Below are 19,248 nucleotides of genomic sequence, written 5' to 3'. Positions count from 1 at the left end.
GTGGGGGGTGATCCTGTCCAATTCCTTCTTGGACTCCCTTCATACACAATGCCTGGCAGAACGCACCGCTCAAACTCTACCCCAAGGCTTGCTTGAACGGGGTGGTTGTTGGTACAAAGACTTGAAATTTTACGTGCCTAAAGTACTTTGGAGAGAAATCCTGCAATTGGCCCATGGAGCTAAAACTGCAGGGCACTTTGGTTTCCTAAAAACCCTTCACTTGTTACGCAGGCAATTTTGGTGGGTGGGCATGCGTACGGATGTGGATTCCTTTATTCGCAGCTGTCCCATTTGTGCCACTGTCAAATGATCCCAGGGCAAGCCCCCGGGACTGTTACAACCACTGGAAATTCCCAGCAGACCCTGGGAAGTGATTGCCATGGATTTCATGACTGATCTCCCACTTAGTGAGGGAAAGACTGTACTGTGGGTTGTTACTGATTTATTTTCCAAACAGGTACATTTGGTTCCGTGTGCGGGTATCCCCTCCACCCCCAGGTTGGCCTGCCTTTTTGTGTCACATGTTTTCCGTCTACATTCCTTTCCGCGTAAGATAATTTGCGACCGCGGAAGTAGCTACGTGGCTAAATTTTGGAAAGCGTTTCTCAAGTTGGTGGGGGTGGAGCAGGGTTTATCTAGCGCTTACCACCCCCAAACGGATGGGCAAACCGAACGTGTCAATGCTGTCTTGGAATGTTATTTACGTTGTTATGTCAATTATCATCAAGATGATTGGGTTGAGCTGTTGCCCTTTGCAGAATATGCTTACAATAATGCTGTTCATCAATCTACAGGTTTTAGCCCTTTCTACGCGGTGTATGGTCAGGATTTCGGTCCTGTTACTCATGTAGATGTACCTGAGGGGGAGGGGGATATCGATGTAGCCACTTGGACTCAAGCTCTCCGCACCACCTGGCCCTGGCTAATGAAAAACCTAGCCAGAGCCAAATGCAAATATAAAGCCCAAGCAGATAAGCATCGCTCTCCCAGCAAGGACTTTCAGATTGGTGACTTAGTATACCTTTCCACCAAGAACCTATGATCCACCCGCCCTTGCCATAAGCTCAGCGCCAAATACGTGCGGCCATATCCCATTGCCCGGATAATTAACCCCGTCACTGTGGAACTAACTCTCCCTAAGACCTTGAGGCGTATCCACCCTGTCTTCTCAAACCTCATGTTGCTTCCTTGGATTGGCACCCGGAATTGCCTCCCGAGCAGCCTGTGATGGTGGGGGGGGGAGGAGCATTTTGAGGTGTCAAGGATTCTGGACTCTCGTGTACGTCATGGCTCTCTACAATATCTGGTTTGTTGGAAACACTTCCCCCTCGCTTACGATGAATGGGTGCGTGCACGGGATGTCTCTGCCCCACACCTAGTGTGTGCCTTCCACACCGCCTACCCTGACAAACCACCCCCCTTGCAAAACGGGAGGGGGCCCTAAGGGGGGCAGAATGTCAGGCCTGTATCTCAGTTAGTTTCGTTTTGTTTTCTCACCAACTTGCCTTCAAGGATTGTTTAGCATTTCAGGTTTCTTTGAAGCTGACTGTATTCCGTGGGAACCGCGGCGCCTCTGTGCTGTTTGTAATCTGTAATCTCATGCAGCTGTACTGTACTGTTTAATGCCTTTTTCCAATGCTTTTATATTATCAAGTGCCAGCCAGTTTGCCCCATTGCTGTCTTAGGTTCTTTTGCTCTGCTTACCTATGCGACTATTAAACCAGCTTCTTTGGACATCTTTGTCTCCTGCTGTGGTTTGTGGTTCTCAATAGGACAAGTGCTCACAGAGGAACATAAGCTCATCCAAGAACCCATTCAGCTGGTACAAAGATGTTCTCAGTCTCACTCCCCTGCTTACTTCTCACTGCCAGGATATACTTATTCCTGATGTTCTCCCCCCAAAAAAAAATAGATATCAGGGAAAGGTGGGGATATCAGCCCCACCTTCTCTTTGAGACTGAATATATAATTTGTTGTTGTATTTAAGGATGTGTGTTTGGATATAACTGAGCTAAATATATATCTCAAAAACATCTTATTAGTATTTTTGGATATATTTGGGTCTCCAACTGGTATCTGGGATTATCCAGGATACCACCAAATAGGTCCTGAAAAATACTGGAATATTCAGTATTAACTGGGAATATTGGGAGCCAGTGTTTGAAGGCTTCCAAAACTATTTTTCTCCCCTCCTTTTTTTCCGGAGTGTCTGTGCCTTCCTGGGCTTGGTATTGGGTTGCTAAATTGATTTATGTTAGATTATGCCCTTTTAAACTGTTTTTGTTGACTTTGTTCTTTGCTCCAGTTACTTTATGTCAGGTTTGCTTTTTGTGGTGGATCCTAAGGTTTGACATTGCTACATATTCTCAAATTGTATATTGATGGAGATTCTTAGGCTTTATACTGCTGTGGATTCTTAGGTTGTAAATTGGCTGGATTATCTGATTTTACATTTTTTAGGCTTGCTACAACATTCCTATTCAGTTTGGCTTGGATGATTCTCAGGTTGCACATTGGTGGCAATTCTCAGATTTTTAAACACTCCCCCCTATAGGAATCAATGGAGGATGGTTGGGGGCTCCTTGTCCAGGGGCTCATAGAATTGAACCTCTTGGCCCAATCCACTTGACATTTGGGGGTTATTTAAAGGACAGACACCAGCTGCTCTGCCGCAATTTTGGTGCCACTAGCTTTAAAAATAGCCCCTTCAGTCTTCCAGAAAGATTCCTGTGGAAACGGCAATAGAAACCAGGAAGCTGTTCTTGCCTTAGAGGCAGCTGATTGAAAGCTGAAGGAAGTCCTAGGAGTGGCTAGTGAAAGTGTTACATTCAGCTTTTAGTCACTGAGAGGGGCAGTTCAGCTCCAAAGTTCAGGACATACAGAGTTCAGGACATTCTGAGAAGCAAGAGGCAGCTGTGAGCTGTGTGAGGTTTAGTCTTCAAGAGTGAAATATAAAGGAAAATTATTTTAAGTTGTTTGATTAATACAGAATCAGCAACTGGGTCATAAGGATGTTAACACAGAGTGGATAGAGTGTGTCTGGGTTTTGACCCTGAGAGTTAGCTCTGAGGAAAAAGAGAGTTCTCCATATAATATTCACAAAACTTTGGGTCATATTTTAGTTAAAAAGCAAATTTAATACAAAGCAAAAGCAGGCCCAGCATCAAGAAGCACAAAAGATGACCTGACCACACCTTCTGGAATATTGTGCTATGGCAATCATTAGTGACTATTTTTTTCTGTGCGGACAAGACGTCCATTGTAAAATATTGCTATAGTGCAACAATATAGTCCTATATCCAATGAGGTGCAGATGCAGAATAGAACTAGAAGATAAACCACGGCAAGGTTCCTTTCATGTAAATGAAACCAGCATGTGGGTTATTTTCATTCACTTGAAACAATGTTGTTCCCCTTGCACCTCTCTCCCACTGCTATGAAGGCTTTCCTCTACTGTGGTGCTTGCTTCCTCTGCTGCTAGCATGTCTGCATGTGAAAGAGCTCCTTGATCTTGCAAACATGGAAGTGTGCGCTGCAAAGTAAGCAAGTGTAAGGGTCTGTAAGCTTTTGCTTTGTGTGCTCCCCTGGACTCATAAAAGCAGTCCAGGCCTTTTGCCTTTCTTTGGTTCAGGCGCTGCGTCCAGCAGGCCCCAGGTTGGAATGTCTCTTCCCACCATCCTCCTCCCTTGCTCTCTCCGACTCCCTCCCACCAGCTATGGCCTTGGTGTGTAGATAGTAATAACGAGCTTCCTGAGGTCTTTGATGTTCCTGTACCATGCACAATTATCTCGTAGATTCCCATAACATGCTTTTGACATCTGCTTCCCTGTAGGGGTTATAATTCTGTCTTTGTGAAATTGCTAGCACTTGCAACTTTGCCATTGTAAGGCCTATACTAACCTGAAGCTTCCAATAAAGTTCCTTGTTTCTGCATGACCGTCTGAGCAAGTGATTTTATGGAGTTTGCACAGGGAGGTTGGGAACCCTCACATTAAGTTGCAAGTCCTCTGCCTCGTTGTCCTGCTCCTGTACCATTCTTGGACAGCTATGGCAGACAACGGGGATGACAACGACAAGAAGGACAGCGCCGTACCCAAGCAGCCCGATCCGGCCCCTTCGGAAGGGAAGTCGACTGGGAAGACGCCCAGTGGAGCTGACTCGGGATCGGGTCTGGGTACAAAGCCCAAGTCTACCCGCTTGAATACCTGGCTGGAGTCTCCCCAGGGTTGGTCGCTCCTGCAGAGCGACACGTGGTCACGACGGACTGCGGTTCACGGGTTGGGGTTCGAGGACAATCCCGCCTGAAAGGAAGCCCTGCTGCTTCACCAGATGGATGAGGAGCAACAGCGCTGGCAGAAGGAGCGCCAGGAATTACTGGACCGGATGGATGCCATGAACGCGGTGATTCTGGACATGGCTCAAGCCATGGACGACCTGAAGGTTCCGACGCCACCCGTGGCTCCGGCGGACGGAGGGCAGCAACCAGGCCCACCTGTGGCTCCCGCACCTCCCATCCGTCCCGCTCCACCGGCCCGCCGAGACCTGAAGATCACGTATGACGGGTCGAGTGACCAGCTGACGTTTTTTATGGTACAAGTGGACATTTTTATGCGGGAACAGGCCCGGACCTTTACCTCGGAAGAATCCCGGGTCCAATACGTGGCGTCTCTTCTACAGGGTGAGGCGGCCGCCTGGATGGTACTGCAGTATGAGCTCCGCTCCCCGGTCTTGCGAAGTCTTGATGACTTCATGATCGCCCTTCGACACCGTTTCGAGGACCCGCATTTGGGTGAGCGAGCAAAAACTGCCTTGCTACAACTGCGTCAAGGGACTAAGTCGGTCACGCAGTATGCAAGCGAATTTCAGTCGCTCTCGAGTAAAATTTTGGACTGGAGTGAAGCTACCAGGGTGCAGTATTTCCGCGAAGGTTTGAACCCGGAATTGCAACACTGGGCTTTCATGCAAGGTAACCCTCCCGATGTTGAAGGGTGGGTTCGTCACGCCGCTGACATCGAGAACCGAAAGCAGCTGCTGCTCCTGTCCCGGCAACGCACCGGACGGGAGACCAAGACCCGTGGAGACAGGCCCGGCGGTCCGAAGGACTCTTGTCCCTCCTCGGGGGGAGGACCATCCGTGACCGAACGCCACAAATGCTTTGAGAGCGGGGCCTGTCTCGTTTGCGGGGGAAGAGGACACTTTGCCTCTCAATGCCCTTCCCGACCCGGACGTCCGGGACCGTCTCGTCCGGCAATGACCGAACCTGAGAAGCCCCCTCCCGAGGGGCAACCTCACCGCCGGAGCGGCACACCGAGCCGACGGGGCGCACCCTCGGCAATGCACGCACGCACCGAGGTCGAAGCCTCGGGCACTTCTGGCCCATCGGGGCCACGGATTACAAATGAAACCTTTGACTCATCAGAGTCATGGATTACAAATACCGTGTCTGCTTCCTCCAGCGAGGACGAGGACTGGGACATGCCAGCAAAAAACGCCGTTGGTCTGCTGTAAAGGGGGCTCCTCAGCAGACCGCTCCGAACGTTGTGCAAGGAGCTCCACTGATGGTAAGTGCTCAGGAAGACTATGTATATGTAAAGGTCAATCTCTCGTTGCCAAAAGGGGGGCCCATGTTAGAATTTACGGCCCTAGTTGACTCGGGTTGTGCCCGCACCCTGATAAGCGAAGAGGCTGCCCGACAATTGCGAGTTAAATGAAAGCGGCTACCTGAACCCATCCGCTTTTCCCAGATGGATGGCAGTGACTTTCAAAAGGGGCCTGTTACTCACCGCACCGCCGCGGTCGTCATGGCCGTAGGGGAGCATTGGGAATGGCTTTATTTTACTATCGCTCCCATTGCCGCGCCCGTTGTTTTAGGGATGAACTGGTTGCTGGAGCACAATCCTTCCATAGACTGGATCGAGCGGACGCTCACCTTTCCCCGCAACCTGTGTGAATTCCATGATAAAGACCGAGTGCTTAAAACTCCCGCAGCCACCCTCTTGGGGGTCCCTTCTATCAAAGCTTCCCTGCCCCAGCTCCCCAGCGAGTATTCCCAGTTTGCCGATGTGTTTGACGTGCGGGAATGCGACGAATTGCCCCCCCACCGGGAGACGGACTGTGCTATTGAAATAGTGGGGGATGGCAAATTATCCAAAGGGAAGGTCTACCCCATGAGTCCTAATGAAAAGGCGGTGTTGCGAGAATATTTGGACACCAATTTGGCACGGGGCTTTATCCGCCCGTCAAAGGCACCATACTCGGCCCCCGCCTTCTTTGTCAAGAAAAAGACGGGAGACTTAAGACTGTGTATTGATTACCGTAGACTGAATGGTAATCAGTCTACCCCCTCCCTCTCATTCCAGACCTTCTCGCACAATTGAAGGAGGGCCGAATCTTCACCAAATTGGATTTGGTGGAGGCTTACCACCGTGTCCGCATACGAGAAGGGGACGAACCAAAGACTGCCTTCTCAAGTTGTTTTGGAATGTTTGAGTATTTAGTGATGCCGTTCGGACTTTCGGGGGCTCCGAGTGTATTCATGCAATTGATTAATGAAGTACTTCATGATTTATTGTTCCGCGGGGTGGTGGTTTTCTTGGACGATATTCTCATTTATACGAAAACCATGGAGGAGCGTGTACAACTGGTGCGCGAGGTGCTGCAGCGGCTGCGCGAGCACAAACTGCTTGCTAAGGTTTCTAAATGTGATTTCCATCAACCTTCCATCACTTTTCTGGGGTATGTGATTTCCCACCAAGGCTTAGAGATGGATCCCGAGAAGGTTCGGGCGGTAATGGAGTGGGACCCCCCCACCACGCGCAGACATTTGCAGCAGTTTTTTGCTTTGCTAACTTTTACCGAAACTTCATCCCTAACTTTGCCCAGGTGGCGCTCCCTCTCACTTCGCTCCTGCGTACAAAAGGGAAAGGGGCGGGAGCCGCCTTGCCCTCTGCTAGGTTGCAATGGACTTCGGACTGTCAGCAGGCTTTAGATACGCTCAAGCGGCTTTTCTTGTCCGAACCCGTTCTCGCGCACCCTGATTGTGAAAAACCTTTTGTGGTCCAGGTCGATGCTTCTGACGTTGCCATGGGGGGGGCCCTCTTGCAACGGGACGAGAACGGTCAGCTGAAACCTTGTGCCTATTTTTCTAAAAAGTTCTCCCAATCCGAAATCAACTGGGCCATTTGGGAGAAGGAAGCCGCAGCTGTTAAACATGCCCTCACCATTTGGAGGCATTTCCTGGAGGGGGCAGAGATCCCCTTTGAAGTTTGCAGCGATCACAAAAACCTGGAGGTCTCAAAAGGGGCTAGAAAGCTCACCGCGAAACAGATTCATTGGGCACAGTTTTTTGCCAAATTCCGCTTTGTCCTGAAACATGTGCCAGGAAAGGACAATGCGTCAGCGGATGCTCTTTCTAGGCTCCCCCAATACCGCAATGACTTTGACCGACCGGTAGATTCCTTGTTTACCCCTGAACAGAGAGGGGAAGTCTCGGGACTTGCAGTAACCACCCGGTCCCAGTCCCACCGCCAGGATTTTCCTCCCCTCAAAGGAGTCCCGGAGGCTTTTCAACAGCGGCTCCGGGACGCTTCACTGAGGGAGGCGGATCAGCAGGTTCTCCCCGCAAATCTCGACCAACAGGGCTCCTTTTGGTTGCAGGGGGGTAGGCTTTATGTCCCCGAAGTACTCCGAAAAGAAGTGCTGGGAATGGTCCACGGGGCCAAAGTTGCAGGGCATTTTGGGTTTGTAAAGACTTTGCATTTATTGCGGCGTCAATTTTGGTGGCCAGGTATGAGAGCCGATGTGGAGTTGTATGTGCGAAGCTGCCCCATTTGCACCACTGCCAAGAAACGAATGGGAAAGCCTCCTGGACTCTTAAAGCCTCTGGAGACCCCGACCATGCCCTGGGAAGTAATCGCCATGGATTTTATCACTGATTTGCCCCCAAGTCGGGGAAAAACTGTACTGTGGGTGATAACAGACTTATTCTCTAAACAGGTTCACTTTGTTCCTTGTGCGGGACTACCATCGGCCCAAAAGTTGGCTAAACTGTTTCTTAATCACGTGGTGAAGTATCATTCGATCCCGAGGAAGGTCCTCTCCGACAGAGGGGCCCAATTCGTTGCCAAATTCTGGAGGGCCTTCCTAAAAGTCATGGGGGTGGAGGAACAAGGACTCTCTTCAGCCTACCACCCCCAGACCGATGGTCAGACCGAACGTGTCAATGCTGTGGTAGAATGCTATCTAAGGTGTTATGTCAATTACCACCAGGACGACTGGGTAGACCTACTGCCTTTTGCTGAATATGCCTATAATAATGCCCCCTATTCCTCCACAGGTTTCAGTCCATTTCATGTGGTTTATGGAAAAGACTTTGGGCCCTTTGGTTCTCCTACCATCACTCCTGAACTTGAAGGGGTGCAGGAGGTCCAGGATTGGGTACAGGTGGTGCAGACCACTTGGCCCTGGCTGCAGAAAAACCTGGAAAGGGCCAAGCGCAAGTACAAAGACCAGGCCGATAAATATCGGTCTCCGGGGTGGGAACTCAAGGTGGGAGGGCAGGTTTACCTTTCCACAAAGAACCTACATTCACTTTGGCCTTGCAAAAAGCTGAGTGACAAGTATGTAGGTCCTTTTCCCATCACTCGAGTGATCAACGACGTCACGGTGGAGTTGGAACTCCCCAAGTTTCTTCGAGGGGTACATCTGGTGTTCCAAATCAGCCTACTTAAACCGTACGTCGCTGCCCCTCACTTCCACCCCCTCCCTAAGTCCGAAATTCCTACGGTTGTGGGGGGGGGGGAATCGCATCTTGAAGTTTCCAAAGTATTGGACTCTAAGCTGAAAAAAGGAAAATTGTTCTATCTGATCCGCTGGAAGCACCTGGGGCCCGCCCATGACGAATGGGTGGCCGCTCCCCATGTAGCGGCTCCCCGCCTGGTTCGAGAGTTTCACTCTGCCTATCCTGACAAGCCTCGTCCACCCGGACTCGGGGGAGGGGGGCCTTAAGGGGGGCAGAATGTAAGGGTCTGTAAGCTTTTGCTTTGTGTGCTCCCCTGGACTCATAAAAGCAGTCCAGGCCTTTTGCCTTTCTTTGGTTCAGGCGCTGCGTCCAGCAGGCCCCAGGTTGGAATGTCTCTTCTCACCATCCTCCTCCCTTGCTCTCTCTGACTCCCTCCCACCAGCTATGGCCTTGGTGTGTATTTACAATAATAATTTACAAAAATACTTTATATAATAAATACATACAAAAATACTTACAAGCATGTTTCTCTTATATTGCACATCTTCAGTAATAAATTTCAAAGTGCTGTAGTTCCCATGAAGGGTAACATTCACAAATGTAACCATGTATGCAATGTGAAACCAGCTTTCTAAATACCTATCCGCTGTGAGAGGCTTCAAATTTGATTACGTGCATCTGTGCTGTGCAGGCTGCAGTATCGGCCACTCTTAAGGGTATACAACACAATTATTTACAGAAAGCAAGACAAGTTGTTTTCTAAATGTAATCCATAAGGGGTTATTGTATTTAAAATGTGGATAAAATATGATTCTTTTTGCCTAAGTAACCTTTCATTATCATCCCTGTTGAACCTTTTGGGATTTAACCGCCAAAATACAAAAAAACGCAGATCATTTTCGCTATGTCGAAGGCAGAGGAAATGATCAACCACCGGAGCTGTAACCACTTGTGACCTGATCCTAGATCTATGCTCCAGTATACGTGTCTTAATAGCTCGAATGCTGGATCCAACGTAAATCTTGCCGCACGGGCAAAGTAAGCAGTATACATTCATGTTTACATTCATGTTGCAATTAGTAAAGGACCTCAATTGAAAGGTGAAATTACAATCAGTCCTTTTAAATTCCTTCACTTCGAGGGCGAAGTTGCATGCAAGACATCTATGGCATTTAAAATGTCCGACAGTGGATTATGTATTAATATTACTATAAATATCAGAATGTACTAGCCTATCTTTGATGAAGGCTGTTTTTCTATACCCGATTTTTGGTAGATTGCTACATCCCGGGATCTCGGCCAGTAAATGCCAATGTCTCTTAATCGCCTGAGTAATTAATGGAGATAAGTGTGTATACTGTAATGCGAAAGTAAGAGATTGATCATGTTGACCCCTAGATTTGGATTTATATAATAAATTTTGTCTATCTAAATTGTCTGCTCTGTTTCTGGCTTTATTAATGATGTTAGATGGATAGCCTCTCTGAACTAAGGTGGACGTTAAGCTTGTGGCCGCTTTTTCATAGTCTTTTTGAGTGGTGTTATTCCGTTTAGTTCTTATAAATTGCCCATAAGGCAAATTTTGTCTTAAATGCCCTGGATGGAATGAATTAAAATGCAAAAGGGCATTTCTATCAGTCGCCTTCTTATAAAGGGTGACAGCCAATTTATTGTCATTGTTCTTATACACCAAGGTGTCTAAAAAGGCTATTTGTTGTGTGCTGCATTTTCCAGTAAACTTAATAGTAGCACAATTGTTAAGCCACAACATAAATTCATCAAAGTTAGTATTAGGGGAGAGCAGAAAGACGAGGTCATCGATGTAACGTCTAAAACCCCAAATGGAGTTTTTAAAGGGATTATCACTGTAAATAAATCTGAGTTCAAAATCCACCATGAATATATTGGCTATTGTTGGAGCAACGGCAGAGCCCATGGCAATGCCGCCCACCTGTAAGTAAAGTTGGTTGTCAAAACTAAAAAAATTGTGTTTAAAGACTATATCCAAAAGGCATAACAAAAACTTGGAAGAAGGAACCGGATCAACCCGGGATGTAAGTAATTGTTCAATCACTCTGTGGGTGTAATTTAGAGGGACATTAGTATATAATGCAACTACATCAACAGTGGCCAAAATGCAGTTGGTTGGTATGTGTACATTCTCAATATAACATATAAAATCTCCGGTGTCTTGCAAATAGGATTCTGTGTCTACTGTGAACTGTCTGAGATGAAAATCTAAATATTGGGCCAATGGTTCCAAAATACTTTGCGAGGCGGATACTATGGGAAGCCCGGGAGGAATTCTTCCAGGTTTATGAATTTTAGGCAAAGTATATAGAACGGGCATCCTGGGATTCGGCTGTGGAATTATCAATTTCTCCATTATGTAGTGCTTCCTGTATAATATTGTTAATAAGGGTTGAAATAATATTTGTGGGATCCTTAGAAATTTTCTGATAGTAATCTGTTTGGCTTAACTGGTTCATGATTTCTTCAACGTAATCCTTTTTGTCCTGTAGGACTATTGCTCCACCTTTATCAGCAGGATGGATGATTAAATTGGTATCTGAAGCCAAATTATCAAGAGCAGTCTTTTCCATCAAAGTTAAATTATAATGTTTGGGAACTCTTGTATTTTCTAGTTTCTGTATATCCCTAGTGACAGCTATTTGAAATGCATTAATCATTGGGTTTGTACTGTTGGGATTGAACTTGGATTTAGGTTAAAATAGAGTATAAGGACCAGATGCGGTTTTGAAATGATCTTTTATTTAATTAATCTGAATAACTTGAATAAATCAACACGAGTCTGAAAAGAGGAATATGTGGGGGTCGGAACAAAACCCAAACCATAATTCAGTACTTTCACTTCCATAGGTGTCAAAATTCTAGAAGACAAATTTACAATCAGGTTGTCTTCTTCCTGTAAGGGCGTTTGTTGGAAAAATGCACACTTTCATCACGAGGGCGGAGTCCATAGCTCCTGTTGGAGCTTGAACTAGATATGGAGTCACTATTAGAATCAGCTTCGCTGAATCGATTATTTCTCCTGTAGCCCTGCCGTTTGTTAGATTGATTACCACTCATCCTGCCCTGGTTGTGACGTCTATCGTTTCTATATTCCTCAGAGTAATACCATAGATACACCTTCTTGGAAGAGTAATCATCTTTGTCCCTCTTAAACTTTTTTGCTTTGAATTCCTTACTTTCTTCAGAAAATTTCTTTATCTCTAATTCCAATTTTTCAATCTGTATTTTAAAGCTGTCAGGACCCATTTTTTCTTCTAGAGTTTGCCGGGGTTTTTGTATGTCTGTTTTAATGTTGACTGCTTCTTTCTTAGCCTGATCTATAATAAGCAGCATCAAGTCAATCAAGCAGCGATTTAAGATGGCTACCCATTTATCTTTGAATTCGATATTTCCCCTTAAAAAAGTGGGGATTTTGTTCATTCTGAGGCCCCTAGGGATAATATTGGCTCTCACATAATCGGATAGTACAGCAGCATGTAATTCTGTACGAGTTAGCTTTTTCAAACTATAACTCAATGCTGATATATCAATTTCGTCTTTATCAAAGTCCACATCGCATACACTAGGTAAGTCTCTTAATATCAAATCTCGTTCAGCTACACTGAAGGCAAACGTATTAGTCATATTCGCCATAGTGCCACTCAGAAGTGGGGGAGAAAATAGACACCACTGTACTAGTATCTGGGAATAAGGAAATCAGTACAGGAGTGAAAACAACATGTAGGTGCAAAGAAAATTTATATGCTACTGTGTCTAAGATAATACGCACTCATAAATACATGGAAAGAACCAAACACACAATAATCTCATGCACAACCATACAAAACCATCTCAAGGATGGTGGTAACCAGGAATAGTTCAATACAAAAGTGCAAATGTCCCTCAAAGTTTGTACATCAAACTTCTGTATTCATCTCATGCAGGTAAGTAGGCAATGGCAAGATTTACATTGGATCCAGCATTTGAGCTATTAAGACACGTATACTGGAGCATAGATCTAGGATCAGGTCACAAGTGGTTACAGCTCCTGTGGTTGATCATTTCCTCTGCCTTCGACATAGCGAAAATGATCTGCGTTTTTTTGTACTTTGGCGGTTAAATCCCAAAAGGTTCAACAGGGATGATAATGAAAGGTTACTTAGGCAAAAAGAATCATATTTTATCCACATTTTAAATACAATAACCCCTTATGGATTACATTTAGAAAACAACTTGTCTTGCTTTCTGTAAATAATTGTGTTGTATACCCTTAAGAGTGGCCGATACTGCAGCCTGCACAGCACAGATGCACGTAATCAAATTTGAAGCCTCTCACAGCGGATAGGTATTTAGAAAGCTGGTTTCACATTGCATACATGGTTACATTTGTGAATGTTACCCTTCATGGGAACTACAGCACTTTGAAATTTATTACTGAAGATGTGCAATATAAGAGGAACATGCTTGTAAGTATTTTTGTATATATTTATTATATAAAGTATTTTTGTAAATTATTATTGTAAATATAACAAAATTGCATTTTTTAAAATTATTACTGTATATTATAATAGGAAGGACTGATGAAGAATTCAATTGGAAAGAATTTGAAACGGCCGTATCCTCCATGAAGCATTCCTTCTTGAATATTTAATAATGATTACCATTGCTTACTTACCTGCATGAGATGAATACAGAAGATTGATGTACAAACTTTGAGAGACATTTGCTCTTTTGTATTGAACTGTTCCTGGTTACCACCATCCTTGAGATGGTTTTGTATGGTTGTGCATGAGATTATTGTGTGTTTGGTTCTTTCTATGTATTTATGAGTGAGTATTATCTTAGACACAGTAGCATATAAATTTTCTTTGCACCTACATGTTGTTTTCGCTCCTGTACTGATTTCCTTATCGCCAGATACTAGTACAGTGGTGTCTATTTTCTCCCCCACCATCTGGAGGTTGGCAGGTCAGCTGATGACTGATGATGATCATACGGGCATATGCCTTTTCATTCATTTTAGGTTAAGACTTAATGACTTTACGTGAACCACTTCTCTGTCTCTAAATAATGAGAAAGATTAGCATAACGAACTGAGATTTGCCCTCGAGACGGATCACACCTGGAAGTTCATCTTTTTGTACAACAAATGCTACATTCAAGATCTTGTAACTTAGATACAAGCAGAGGCCTGCTTGTTTTCAGGGATCAGCCATCTCTGTTTACTGTCCAGACATTCCCTAACCTCTTTGTCTTTAGGACTGTCTGGTTATAATTTTATTTGAGATACCACCATCTCAATCCAATTTGTTTCCCTGTTTCTAGGTAAAAAAAGGTAAAGGTCCCCTGTGCAAGCACTGGGTCATTCCTGACCCATGGGGTAACATCACATCCTGACGTTTTCTAGGCAGACTTTGTTTATGGGGTGGTTGCCAGTGCCTTCCCTAGTCATCTTCCCTTTATGCCCAGCAAGCTGGGTACTCAGAGTACTCCCTGTTTCTACTAAGCTGAAAATGAGAAGTGATATTTAAAAACTAAATGTCCCTTCTTCCAGAATACATTTTTAATTACTGGTAGATCAATATTCACAAATGCCTACATCTGTGTCAAAAACATTTTTGCTTTGTAGAGTAGCAAATGCTAAGTGGTGGGCACTATGAATCTTTTTCAAGGTGGTAATTTGTTGTTTCCTCCAGAAGTAAGATTTATGACAAGACTCTTTCATCCTCCAAAAATGCTTCTCACATCTTCCATCTGCATGTGTTTCTGCCCAGGGATTTCTTGAGTGCTATTTGGACATCCTTGTTCCTCAGGCTGTAAATGGCAGGATTCAGCAGTGGTGTCACCAGTGTGTAGGTGACTGAGATAAAAATGTCCTCCTTTAATGTTTGTCAGGTAAATGATGGAAGCACACCCAAAGTGCACAACAACCACAATGAGATGGGAGGCGCAAGTTGAAAAGGCTTTGCGCTTCCCCTCCGCGGTGGGGATTTTTAGGATTGTGTTTAAGATTAAAATATATGAGAGAAGGATCAAAAGAAACGAGAAAACCACTACCAAAACACCAAACAGAAAAATGAAAATTTCCCCTATATAATTTCGGGCACAGGCCAGCTTAAGTAAAGATTGATTTTATTAGGCCCACAGTATGGCAAGGTAAACACGGAAAATGAAGAGGTTGCAGATATTAGAAAGCCACCTATTACTGAAAAGACAACCAGTTTGGTACAGAGTCTCTGATTCATCGGAACCGGATAACGTAAAGGTTTACATATGGACACGTATCGGTCATATCCCATCACTGTAAGAAGCAGTGTACATGCCAAGTTTGTACATGCCAAGCCCAGGAATATGTACATCTGAATAGCACAGCCAATGAATGAAATAGTTGCCTTTTCTCTTAGAAGATTGACAAGCATATTGGGGATGATGGTGAACGTGTAGCAGGTTTCTGAACTGGAGAGCATGGCGAGGAAGAAGTACATGGGGGTGTGGAGGTTGGAGTCATGCTTTATTGTAGCAATGATGATAATATTTCCAGCCAAAATAGTCAAGTACATGATGGAGAATACCACAAACAGCGGAACCTGCAGGTTTAGGAAACTGGAAAATCCAATCAAGATGAATTCTGTCACCATGCTTTGATTTTCTTGTTTCATTGATACAGCATCTGCAAAGAAAAGATAACTCTTTTACAAATCTCTAACAGTGCCAGTCAATTGAGACTTTATACCAGTGATATTCAGTGGTTTGTAAGTGATATTGATATACTGCTGGTGGCTATTTGGAGTTGTGTTACCAAATATGGCACCAGCCCCATGTTTCAGGTAAAGGGGCAAGACTCTTGCCTGGTAGAGCTTGTGGTTGGCAGTTGGTTACCAACTTGAACAGCCACTGTCTAGGAACGAGTAAGCTCTGAGCATTCCTGAGGTATAGCAAATGTGGCTCTTTTGGTTGATGGTAATTGCTAGAGACCTGATCTGGATGGTCCAGGCTAGCCTGATCTCATCAGATCTCAGAAGCTAAGCAGGGTCAGCCCTGGTTAGTATTTGGATGGGAGACCACCAAGGAATACCAAGGTTGCTGTGAAGAGGAAGGCACTGGCAAACCACCTCTCTGTTAGTCTCTTGCCAAAAGGGGTCGCCATAAGTCAGCTGTGACTTGAAGGCACTTTACACGCACACAATTGCTAGAGAAGGAGCTCTGTGGCGCAGAGGGGTAAGCTGCAATACTGCAGGCAAAAGCTCTGCTCACAACCTGAGTTCGGCCCCGATGGAAGTTGGTTTCAGGTAGCGGGCTCAAGGTCAACTCAGCCTTCCATCCTTCCGGGGTTGGTAAAATGAGTACCAAGCTTGCTGGGGGTCAAGTGTAGATTACTGGGGAAGGCAACCATGTAAACATAGTCTAGTCTAGTAAATGTCAAGATGTGACATCACCCTATGGGTCAGTAATGACCTGGTGCTTGCACAGGGGACTACCATTACCTAATTGCTAGAGTGGCTCTCTGTGAGCTGAAGATTGAGAACCACTGCTTTATACAAAAGTATTTGGCAACACTTTTTCCAGCAATACAATTTTTTTGGAGACATAAAAACTGACTGCAAGGTAAATTCTCTTTTAAGATGTTTTGGCTAATTATAATTCTAATGTAATTACACATTTCTGTCTAGGGGTTTAAAGACCCCTTCACTTGTATCCTGGAATTATTTTTATACCCCAGGACATCCAAAAATGGATTGTTATTGTTATTAATTAAATTTTATTTTCAAACGTTACATTTAACACCGAACACAATACACAACACATTCAATACACTATTGCTTTCTTTAAGTACTTGAAGGGCTGTCACTTAGAGGATGGCAGGGAGCTGTTCCTGATGGAAGCAGAGGGGAGGACAACTCACAATAATGGGTTTAAATTGAGGGAGGAAAGGTACCGGCTGAATATTAGGAAAAATGTTTTACAGTAAGAGTTTTTTGACGTGGAATCAGCTACCTAGGGAGGTGGTGAGCTCCCTTTCACTAGCAGTCTTTAAGCAGAGGCTGGACAAGCACTTGTCAGGGATGCTCTAGGCTGATCCTGCATTAAGCAGGTAGGGCTGTCGATTCAGTTTGGCCCGAACCAAAAAACAGCCGAATTTCCCCTGATTCGGCGGTTTTTAGTTTGGGACAAACCGAACTAAAAAATGGCGGGAAACCGGGGGAGCCGAATTCAGCGAGTTCGGGAGTTCACGAATAAATCCGGCAAATTTGGGGCTGCCAGTAAGCAGCATTCTCCTCCCCCAGCCAATTGGTTGCCAAGCTGGGTCTTCCTCTGGCCAATCAGTCAGGATTGAGTACTGGAGGAATCAGCTGATGCGCAGCCGGGCCGGGGAGAAAGAAAGTGAGAGAAATCCTCGTGTGTGTGTGTGTGGGGGGGGGGTGCTTGTGCACATTCACTCCTTTCCATGGCTGCAGGGGGTGCATTTTTGGGGGTACAGACCCCAAACTTTCAGTGGAGCTTCAGACAAGCCTTCTTAAGATACCCCCCAAGTTTTGTAGACTTTGGGTAAGGGGGTCCCGAGATATGGGCTCCACCCCTTTTCCCTCCCCCCTTTTCCATTTCCGTGGCTGCAGGGGGTGCTTTTTTGGGGGTGCAGCCCCCAAACCTTCAGGATATCTTCAGACGAGCCTTCTTAAGAGACCCCCCAAGTTTTGTAAAGATGGGTTCAGTGGGGGCAGAAATATCGGCTCCCCCTTTTCTCTTTCTGTGGCTGCAGGGGGCACATTTTTGGAGGTACAGACCCCAAACTTTCAGCGGAGCTTCAGACAAGCCTTCTTAAGAGACCCCCCAAGTTTTGTAAACATTGGGTCAGGGCCCCCCGAGATATGGGCTTTCCCCTTTTCCCTTTTCCCTATTGGGATGAATGGATCACCCGATCCTGTATGCATCTCCAGAGCAAAACGTCCCCTGCTTAAATGGAATCGTCTTGGATTACCCAGTCCTCCTCCCAGCCCCTCCTGCTGGAACAGAAGACAGCCACAGTAAGACCCCTTTGGGGGCTTTAATCTATACTTTTTCTCCTGTGTGTGTGTGTGGGGGAAAGCAGAGTCTGTGTGTGTGTGGGGAGGGAGCAGTTTCTGTGGGTGGGGGGGAAGCCAAAGGGGGCTTTTGCCCATTCTGCCTGGGGGGTATGCCCCCTCGAGTCTATCTCTCCCTGGTTTGAGGGGAGGCTTTATTTTTATGTCTTCAGGTTTTCCCTCATTCATAAGATCGGTTAGGTCTATTTTGATGCTTGCTCAAAACTGGTTTTCAAATGGTGACTTAAAGAATGCATTTGCCTGGTCCCGGGTCCAATGCAAAAGGGGAAATTCCACCCCTCCTGCTCATTATTCATAGCTAGCTGCCTCTGTCACTTTCCATGGTTTGCAAACTCCCAGGTGTCAGGTGTTGCTTTGCATGGTTGCAAAGGTGTTGCTTTGCAGTTGTGGGTGTTGCTTTGCAGTTGTGTTGCTTTGCAGTGTTGCTTTGCAGTTGTGTTGCTTTGCAAACTTCTTAGCACCTGCCCCGCCTTGCTCTCATCAGCTGTTTGTCCGAGCTGGGAGCTTTGTGGGTGGGCGGCAAGCTCTGCTCAGAGATGCACATTAAGGGTGGGGGGACCCCTTTCGGGGCCCATATCTCAGCCCCCCCTGACCCAATCTTTACAAAACTTGGGGTGTGTGGCAAGAACGGTCTTTTGAAGCTCCCCTGAAAGTTTGGGACCTCTACCCCCCAAAATGCCCCCCATTGCCACAGAAAAGCGCAGTTGTGTTTTTAATGGCTTTATTCGGCCGAATTTTTTTCCCGAACTTTGAATTTCCGCCGAATTGCACGGACCCGAATTGGGGGAGTTCGGACTTCAGCATATCCTGAATCTAAATGGGCCGAATTCAGCCGAATCCGAACTATACCGATTTTTTTTTTAATTCAACAGCCCTATAAGCAGGGGGTTGGACTAGATGGCCTGTATGGCCCTTTCCAACTCTATGATTCTATAATTACATAATCTCCTAATCTGTCAGGTCTGTTAGTTTCGTTTTCCCACCAGCTTGCCTTCAAGGATTGTTTTGCATTTTTGGTCTCTTTGAAGCTGGCAGTAACCCGTGAGAACTGCGGCGCCTCTGTACTGTTTGTAATCTGTAATCTCATGTAGCTGTACTGTACTGTTGAATGCTTTTTTCACTGCTTTTATATTATCAAATGCAAACCAGTTTGCTCCATTGCTGTCTTGGGTTCTTTTGCTCTGTTAACCTATGCGACCAGTAAACCAGCTTCCTTGGACAATTTAGTCTCCTGCTGTGGTTTGTGGTTCCGAATAGGAATCATTCAACAAACATTAATCTGGGTGTATCCATCCCGCTCTTCCACCTACTATCTTATTTAAAAACTACATTTTATTATTTTGTAATAATAATATGGCTGGAAAAAGACAACCATGCTAGGAAAAGTGGAAGGCAGTAGTAAAAGAGGAAGACCCA

The 19,248-nt window shown here is 45.6% G+C and overlaps 1 pseudogene; it reads right to left on the bottom strand.

The window, feature by feature from the left end:
- Positions 1 to 14,493: 14,493 nt before the first annotated feature.
- On the bottom strand, positions 14,494 to 15,411 carry LOC130493213 (olfactory receptor 10R2-like; annotated as a pseudogene).
- Between the last annotated feature and the right edge of the window lie 3,837 nt (positions 15,412 to 19,248).

The sequence above is a fragment of the Euleptes europaea genome, chromosome 1, assembly GCF_029931775.1.
Source record: "Euleptes europaea isolate rEulEur1 chromosome 1, rEulEur1.hap1, whole genome shotgun sequence".
Classification (NCBI taxonomy): Eukaryota; Metazoa; Chordata; class Lepidosauria; order Squamata; family Sphaerodactylidae; genus Euleptes; species Euleptes europaea.
The sequence above is the reverse complement of the archived record's forward strand: the minus strand, read 5'-3'. Positions and strand labels throughout refer to the sequence as shown.